The sequence below is a fragment of the Eleutherodactylus coqui genome, unplaced genomic scaffold (assembly GCF_035609145.1).
Source record: "Eleutherodactylus coqui strain aEleCoq1 unplaced genomic scaffold, aEleCoq1.hap1 HAP1_SCAFFOLD_32, whole genome shotgun sequence".
NCBI classification, from domain to species: domain Eukaryota; kingdom Metazoa; phylum Chordata; class Amphibia; order Anura; family Eleutherodactylidae; genus Eleutherodactylus; species Eleutherodactylus coqui.
In genome coordinates, this window is record NW_027101865.1 from 1646789 (window position 1) to 1656566 (window position 9778).

Genomic DNA, 9778 nt, shown 5'->3' on the forward strand with positions numbered 1-9778 from the left:
TGCAGGCTCAGCTAAGCGTAGGTTGTATGGGGAAGGTCAGTCAAATGAGCATTTGGCCAACAGCTCTCTAATGTGTGTCCCTCTATGGAATCTATTTAATCAGTTGTACATGTAATACACAATACATAAGTAGGAACATACAGCCTCTGTAATGATGCTGGCTGGACACTAGATAACAGAACTGGACTTCACCTACAGCAGTCGCCTTTCCTAGTTACTAATAATTTCTCTCAGCACTCAGATACCCCCCAGTCTTACAGTAGAGCTAAATAGTGTTACAACTGGACAGCTAGATGTATGAAACACATATCAACACTAACAGGAACAAAATTAGGCACTCACCAATGGATGAAATAGTGGGTGAAAAAGGGTGGTGATGGTAATCAGATAATGGTGCAGATGCTTGATGGAAACCGCATCTAACCTTGACTTTACCTAAGTTTTTTTCCTAATCTGTTTCTAATGTTGACCCTAACACCAGACACCACTGTCCCTGAAGATATCCCTAATGGAACTCCTATCTGAAATACTATCCCTGACAAACCAAAGGGCAGTAGGACTCAGACACAAGAAACCAGACTGAGCAGTGAATAAGGGCTCCTGCCCATCAACGGATATTTGCTGCAGAATCCATACCATGCTATGGGAAATCAATTCTTCCTGCACACATGCGGAAACCAATTGCGGTTTCTGGCAACAGTGGAAAAATTGCAGCATGCTTCATTTTTCTGTGGATTCCACACGGACAGCTTCAATTGAAGTCAATGGAAGCCATCCGATCTGTGGCCCTTCCGCAATGTAATTGCAGAAACGTTGTTGACTCCGTAGGATGGTGCAGGAAAAGTAGGAGTTTTTAAAAAAATCTGTACTGCGTATGTCCGACGGCTCACCTTGCGGACCATCCACAGTACAGATCAAAAGGAAAGACATCAGGTACACGCGGACGCCACTGCTGGCAGAATCAGATTCCGCTGCAGAATTCCGCATGTGGAATCCAGCTCTGCAGCTAGTATAAGACACCAGAAGCATACAAAGAATACTGGATTTAAATGCACATAGCTTACGCTATAACCAGCAACACACTGCAAAAGCCAGGAATATTTAAAAAGAGGCTAACTAATTGGAAACTCTTCTTCAAATGTGGCTGGGCTGCAGCAGTGTGGTCAGCTGACCCATTTTAATAGATCAGTTGCGGGACAGATACATTACTACTGCTCCAACATAAAACTAGGGTACAAGACATGAAAGAACAGCTTTATGTTTGTACGGCAGAGAATGCATCATATTTGTTCATTCTCTACCATAGTTTAATACTGGGGAAGACTAAAGCTGAACTTCTGCATTCCCAGTGAGCTTCTGTAGATAAGCACCATGTTAGTACTAGCATGTATACATTATTACCTTGGCTTCCTGGAAGTTTTTTTTCTGTGGTGGTAGTTTTCATGCTTTTACCACAAAAGAATTTCTTACTAGTCCTTTTTGCATACTGTAAATATTTTTATTTTTCTTGTTTTATGCTATCAAATAGTTTAGTAAAGAATAGATAATGAACTTTTTGACAGGGGTGAACCTAGCCCCTCTGCTGCCTGCAGCAATCTATAGGGAGGCACCCCTTTTATTGCCAGTTGGGCCACTCAGCTGAGGCACCGCCCCCGCTTAAAGTGGGGTCCGGCGGGTGGTCAGAGTTTACATAAAGCAGGTGCAATATCAGTGTGAACTCTTTGTAGGCAACCAGCCAGCATGAGCTGCATCCAGAGCGCACCGTACAGCATGTGGGTTGCAGTGGCAGATTGTGCCTTCCTGAAGGCTTGCTGTAATCATGCCCAAAAAGCTGCTGGTAATAGTACAATATACTGTAATATAGAAATACTGAAGTATATCGTACAAGCCGTCTGATCACAAGTTCGAGTCCCCTATAAAGACTAAAAAGAATAAAAAATAAGCTTAACAGTTTTTATAAGGATTACAAAAAAATGTAAAAGCAAAAAAAATACATTTTTCCAGTACAATCATACAAAAATCAAAGCAAAAAAAACCCATAATTGGCCTTGTGACATCTAAGTCTGCACTATAAAATATCACATTAGCTTTTGTGTACCATAAATGTTGTAGAAAGGAAATCACTGTGCCAGGATGGCATTTTTGAGCACCTCCTTGGCCCAAAAAAGGAACAGGAATAAAAAGGGATCAAAAAGTCTTATGTATCCAAAAATGGAAGCAATAAGGACTACAGATCACAAAAAAACAGCCCCGTCTGGGAAAAAAAAGTTATAGGTCTCAGGAAATGGTGAGAAAAAGCTATTTTTTTAAAGTAAAGGCTATTTTTTTAAATTTTAGAAGTAATAAAACATAAAAAAATATATAAAACTAGTATCACGAGCATAGCGATTATCGGTCAGCCGTGTCACAGCCGCAGCGTGAAGGTGTGCACAAATCTGACGTTTGTGCGCCGGTTCAGACGGCCAGGGTCTGGTGCATATACGCCAAGCTCGGAATGCTGTCAGGGGGGGTTGTGCTTGGCAACTAGCTCCTGCCCCATCCTTGCCCCTCCCATTGCAAATAGCAGGAAAGGGGCAGAGAGGAGGATAGGGGGTGGGAGTTTAGTAGAAACACTACCAGCTGTCATAGGCTCCCATAGAAGTCTATGGGAGCCGCCACTGGTGTAAAAGTGCACAGGCTGAAATGAGAACCGTATGTGCTATCTTGGCCGGTCGCTTTTACACTTTGGGAATACGCCCATCTGAACTGATGCATTGTAAACCAAAGCATCAGATGGGCAGCGTATATCGGCCGGCTGTAAAAGCGTAATAAAGCCTGCAACTATACTGACTGACAGAATAAAGTGAACAGGTCCTGTGCATGCCATAAAACATGAATGTATGAAGTAGATTGCGTGATGCGTCTGTAGCCGCACCAAAAGCCACCGGAGGAGTTTGATGCAGAATTCAAATTGGCTTGAAAGCTGCAATTCAGCATCGAAATCTGCGGTTCGATGTGCGGGTGTTGGTGTGGAATTGCACAGCTGCGGATTTGGTTGCATCCTGCGGTATCCTTCCATCCCGTGTTAAAGGTCCCTCTAACAACATGCCGCGGTTTTTTCCTCTTTCAGTCCACCTGAACATTTATAAGAGTCCTACTATATATTACGGTACAATAAGTGGTACAAGGGAAGATACACTCGATCCGCAGAAGACATCCCGCCTGCCTATCTCTATGCTGATGGAGAAGTCATGAACGGCAGGAATGAAGATGGCCCAAAAGCCTATAAATGGCCGGTATTCAAGGGGTTAAGGATGCACAAAGCTTGTTCATTTTTTTAAGGCTGCTTATAAAAATTGTGCGGTTTTGCCGCGATGCCATAGTGCAAAAAACCGCATGTATGTGAAGCCTGCGCTTTCGGATGGGGCTCTTCACATGAGCGGTGCTTTCTCTGATGCCGCAGCGTCCTCCGTCTTGCCGATTGGTTTTTGTAGCCCCTGTTCCCCTCCTTGTCTGCCGCATCGCATGAAGTTGCGATTTTCGTGCGATGTGTTTTTAACATTAGAAAGTCCGACTGACTTTTGTGATAAAGAATCGTGTGATTTTATCACCGGCGGCTGCAGATGATTCTCACAGAAAAGCAGCGAGATCGCTGAAGATCACGGGAACAAAGACGCCGTTTTGCTGCGATTTTCTCACAGTAAAATCTCTGTCGCCGCGTGAAAGAGGCCTGAAAGTGGCAGCAGGAGCTGCTGATGAGGACCACCTGAGGCCTCATGACCTATAAGGACTGTGAGATGCCTATCCACCTAACGTTGCCATGACAACTGATTTGTAACCAAGAGGTAGTAACTAATTGTACCGATTTTACGATACAAGTTTCTAATTTTATAACATATAAGCTTAAACGGAGTCTGTGGGCTGGAGCGCGGTCCGAGGTGCAGGAGGAGCCGAGCAGATCGATATATAGTTCATGGGAAAGTTTCAGTAGAACTTGTATTTTATTCATTTAAACCTCTGCTGATTGTGAAGAGTCCAGTGGGCGGAGCTATCAGTGACTGACTGCCGTCTGTGTACGGCTGCATATCAGGGGTCAGCTGGTGTTCACAGTGGCTATATACTCTGACCTCTCGCAAAAAGGTAGTGGCAGCATCCAGGGCGTAGTACAAAGAAGATATTTTATTCCTCCGAAAACATGCTACGTTTCGACCCTCATGGGGTCTTTATCAAGCATGCATGAGGGTCGAAACGTAGCATGTTTTCGGAGGAATAAAATATCTTCTTTGTACTACGCCCTGGATGCTGCCACTACCTTTTTGCGAGAGATTGCAATATAGCTTTGTGGGGTCTCTGGAGGCTCTGACCCCTAAATTGTTGGCGTGCATCCCTCAGACTTATTAGTCATCTTTCTATTGGTTTGAAGAATCCTGAGGTGTGCTGTGGGTTAAATCTAAGTGAATTGCGGTATATACTCTGACCCCCAGCTGGCTATGTTACCAATAAAAGGATTGGTGGGATGTGTTGGTTCATGACGCCAGGGTGTAGTAAAAGCTTGGCGGTTGCTTTCTCACCCACCCAAAGTTTGATGGATGATGGTGGTTGTGGTTCCTGGAGTGTGGCGTAGTATGATACGGAGTGCACATGTCTCCTAGTCGGAGGAGCTCCAGGAGTTGGGGGAGAGTGAAACAGGAAAACTCACTTTTATTGCAGTTCTAGTCAAACAAGGCAATGTCCGATGTAGTCCATGTTCCGTACAACAGAATCCAGATCTTGGTGACTGGAGATACTGCTTGTCCACGTGTTGCATCTGGCCTGGGGAAACAAGACGCGTCATATCAGGCACCTTCCCCCCTCTTTCCTCAGACTTGGTGATGGAACTGTCCGTCTTCCTGGGTCCTCCAGCTTCCTTAGTCTTCCGGCTACACCGCTCCTTCACCGCTATACTAACTAGCACTGGGCGGGGATATATATGGACCTCCCATGAGCCTACAGCTTAGGGGACAGACAGGAACGTAAGAAGGCTGAAACCCTCGATTTATTCCAGCCTCTGCTTAAGACTTGATGGTCCTCCAATCACCAACTCCATCGTATGAGTATTTGTAAAGTGAACATAACCACATTATACAATAATGTTACAGAACCATATTCTGCATTTTATGTAGTGACGTCATCGGGTCGCTCCACGTGCAGAAACAGCGGCAGCCGGAAAAACGAGAACGGTTAGCAGTGATAATGTAACCAGTGCTACTTCTATAATGGCAATATTATAGCAATGGTGAAAGCCTAATATCGCACTTGGAAAATCCCTTTAATACTTTAATGCCACATGACATACAGTTACGTCATACAGCCAACGCCCACCGGCAACAACCACGATCAGCGCTCACAAGATTGCGAGATGCCGTCCAGTTGCCATGGCAGCCTGGGCCTTCTGAAGGCCACAAAACTGCCTGTCGGAATGAGATATAATGCAATACTATGGTGTTGGATTATACTCTAGGAGCGATCAAATGATTGAAAGTTCAAGTCCCCTACGACAGTGTTCCCCAACTCCAGTCCTCGGAGACCGCCAACAGGTCATGTTTTCAGGATTCCCTCAGTGTTGCACAGGTGATGTCATTATAGTCAGTCCTCACACATTGCCACAGGGGGTCTTACCATAGGATATCCTGAAAACATGACCTGTTGGTGGTCCCTGAGGACTGGAGTTGGGGACCCCTGCCCTACGTAAATGTAAAAATTTGTTTTTTAAAAAAAGTGTTCTTAACTATTTAAAAAATTAAAAAGGTAGCAAAAGCTACAAAAACATTTATAATAATAAAAAATCTAAACCAAACCATCCAGTATTGCTGCATTCTTAAATGTGTGACACATCAAAGTAACACATTATTTATCCCTCATGGGGAACATCATCAAAAAAAAAAAAAAAAGAAAACACCAGAACTGCACTTTTATGGACCCCCTGACTTCAAAAAAATGGAAGGAAAAATCATCAAAAAGTTGGTTGTAGTTCAAATAGGTTCCAATAGAAAATACAGGACGTCCCAGTAAACAGGAGCCGCGCACAACCGGGTCGATGGCGGCCAGGAGATTTAAAGATATTTTACCTTTTAAAAGTAGTACAGCAAAAAAAAAACCATAAACCGTTGATTTGGAGTCTTCGTACTGAACCGTGTAGTAAAGTGATGTGATTCCTGTGGAATTGCATTGTTTTTCCGTTTCTCTCCACTTAGAATTTTTTTACGTTTTTCAGTACATTATATGGTGCATTAAATAGTAACAGTGAAAAACACAGCTCGTCCCGCAGAGAACAACCGTCAGACAGCGACGGCGCTGGAACAATGAACGAATTATGATCGTCAGGGCCAGCAACTCTCGGGGTCTCCGTACCCGCACTGCTGGGCCTATCTCCCAGGCTGCGGGTTGCGTTTCCCCCAATTTTGGTGACCTCCCCTGGCCGCCGTAATCCAGGACGCCGACTCTGCGCGCACGCTCCTTGCTCAGTGTGCCGCATACCGTTGCCATGACACCCAGGCGCGCTGGCTCTGCACTCGCTGATTGATGTCTGGGTCTCGGCTCTGGACTCGCTGCTTCTTGTCTGGGTCTCGGCTCTGCACTCGCTGATTGATGTCTGGGTCTCGGCTCTGCACTCGCTGATTGATGTCTGGGTCTCGGCTCTGCACTCGCTGATTGATGTCTGGGTCTCGGCTCTGCACTCGCTGATTGATGTCTGGGTCTCGGCTCTGCACTCGCTGATTGATGTCTGGGTCTCGGCTCTGCACTCGCTGATTGATGTCTGGGTCTCGGCTCTGGACTCGCTGATTGATGTCTGGGTCTCGGCTCTGGACTCGCTGCTTCTTGTCTGGGTCTCGGCTCTGCACTCGCTGATTGATGTCTGGGTCTCGGCTCTGCACTCGCTGATTGATGTCTGGGTCTCGGCTCTGCACTCGCTGATTGATGTCTGGGTCTCGGCTCTGCACTCGCTGATTGATGTCTGGGTCTCGGCTCTGCACTCGCTGATTGATGTCTGGGTCTCGGCTCTGGACTCGCTGATTGATGTCTGGGTCTCGGCTCTGGACTCGCTGCTTCTTGTCTGGGTCTCGGCTCTGCACTCGCTGATTGATGTCTGGGTCTCGGCTCTGCACTCGCTGATTGATGTCTGGGTCTCGGCTCTGCACTCGCTGATTGATGTCTGGGTCTCGGCTCTGCACTCGCTGATTGATGTCTGGGTCTCGGCTCTGCACTCGCTGATTGATGTCTGGGTCTCGGCTCTGGACTCGCTGATTGATGTCTGGGTCTCGGCTCTGGACTCGCTGCTTCTTGTCTGGGTCTCGGCTCTGCACTCGCTGATTGATGTCTGGGTCTCGGCTCTGCACTCGCTGATTGATGTCTGGGTCTCGGCTCTGGACTCGCTGCTTCTTGTCTGGGTCCTGCTGCATGTCCGGTTTTGATCCGTATTACAGGTTGACATTGATCCATGGGTTCCCGTAAATACGCAGTGAATATACATGATACTTGTAAAATCCATGGGACCGTCTTGTGGGTTTTTTTGCCCACGTGAAAACCACAGTGCAAACGCGTGCAAATAAAACAAACATGGTGTCAAAATACGCAGCGAAAACACATATGAAAAAACTGCTTATTTCACAGACCAAAACTGCGTCCGCGTGTGAATGAGCCCCGTATGTAAGTACTCCATAGGCCACATTCACCCGGGCGAGTGCGATACGGCCCCAGAAACTTCAGCCCAATATTGCGCTTGGAGACGTGCGCTCCGTGCCGCACGGCGACGTACTTTGGCTTAAAATTTATGTGAAAAGATGGCGACTGCTAATTATCTTCAATCTGAAAAATCGCATTCAGATGCACATCGTACGCCATGCGGGCGCCATGCCATGCCTCTCAAGGCCTCACTAATAACAATGGGCGATGCGTTCCAAGGAACGACCTCATTTAGAGCGCGCTGCCATTTTTTCCCCCTGTGAATACATCCATAAACCATAAGAGCAGAGTTCACATTCAGGCGAGATTTGTGCGCATCGCACGGTCATTGTTGAATCAGCGTTACGTGGACGGCGTGCTCCGCCCTAGGATGGGGCTTCTCCACCTCTGGAGCACCTTGGAGGGCAGCTAGGGCTGGGAGCTGCTGAACACAGGGGTGTGGAAGTGCGCAGAAACCAAGATGGCAGCCGCTCCCTGTGCCGGCGCCGACCCCTCCGCCGAGTGCTGGCTGCATCCTCCGGGTAAAGTGGAGAGCCAGTCCTTCTGCGTCCGACCTCGCAGGCCACATAAAACAAGGTGGCGTGTCGGATTTGGCCCCGGGGCTTCGTGTTTGACAAGTTACATGACAAGACCACTAGAGAGCGCACTTATACAACAAACGGCAGATTGTAAGGTCTCGGTCACATGACCGTATGCGTAAAACGCTGCAGGGGTCCCGCAGTGGTTTAGTGGTCTGTATGAGCCGGCACAGACAGCGTACGGCAGCGAGCGCACTGCGAATGACGGTGTATCTCACGCACGCGGCCATGCGCAGTATGACTCGGCCTTGTTCCATTCCCTGTTGCGTATCGCCGCCCATAAACAATGTATTGCGCACGGACAGCGTTTAATCCGCTGACTATACAAATGTATAGGGCTCACGCCGAGAAATAGAGCGCGGCGATCTTTATCCACGTACCTTCATTGACTCCATTCATTGAGTGTCACGCGGCCGCGCGTCACGTGTGTAATATGCGCCAAAATCACGGTTGTGTGAATGAGCCCTTAGCAGGAATACTTAAAGAAGAGGAGAAAAAAAATACTGCGATGGCTTACCCACCCCTCCCACGGGCGCGCGGCCTTCAACACGGCGAGGACACTGCGCAGAAGCGGGCACCTGGCGACTTCCCGATCCCTCACCTCTGCCTTATAGTCTATGGGGCTCCGCTGATGATTATCCTGCGCAGCCGCGGCTTAAGACCGTCGATTCGCCCCATTAAGAACGGAGGAGCTGAATCGGTTTGTTTCCCGATTATAAACGTTTCGATGGCGTTGCTTCGGGCGCGGCGGCGCTGCAGACGGACGTTGTTGGTCCTGTAAAATGATGGAACTCAAACAGGAACACGTCCGTTTATTTCTTCTCTAATCAGGGAACAAAAACCGGATCCATTCACCAGAAGTGAGAATAGAAAAGGCGTAACGGAGCCGCAGGCGCTTTCACGCGGCCCAGAAAATCGTGCGAGATTTGTGCATTGCGAGACGTATGAATATGAACCCCCTGCTTTAGTATGGAGTCATATACACCAGCGAGGATTTTCCCGCATCGCGGCACGAATGAACTTTTGTGTGTTAATACCTCATTTTTCTTCCGTTAAGTTTCCATTTTTCGGGCAGGAATATTGCGCAGTCTGACTTATCGGTCTGAAAACCAGAAGCCGGACGGAATGGAGGCGGAACCTCCCCGTCGCTGCGGTCTATTAAACCAGACAGAATGGAGGCGGCGGAACCTCCCCATCGCTGCGGTCTATTAAACCAGACGGAATGGAGGAGGCGGAACCTCCCTGTCGCTGCGGTCTATTAAACCAGACGGAATGGAGGCGGAACCTCCCCGTCACTGCGGTCTATTAAACCAGACGGAATGGAGGCGGAACCTCCCCATCGCTGCGGTCTATTAAACCAGATGGAATGGAGGCGGAACCTCCCCGTCGCTGCGGTCTATTAAACCAGACGGAATGGAGGCGGAACCTCCCCATCGCTGCGGTCTATTAAACCGGACAGAATGGAGGCGGAACCTCCCTGTCGCTGCAGTCTATTAAAC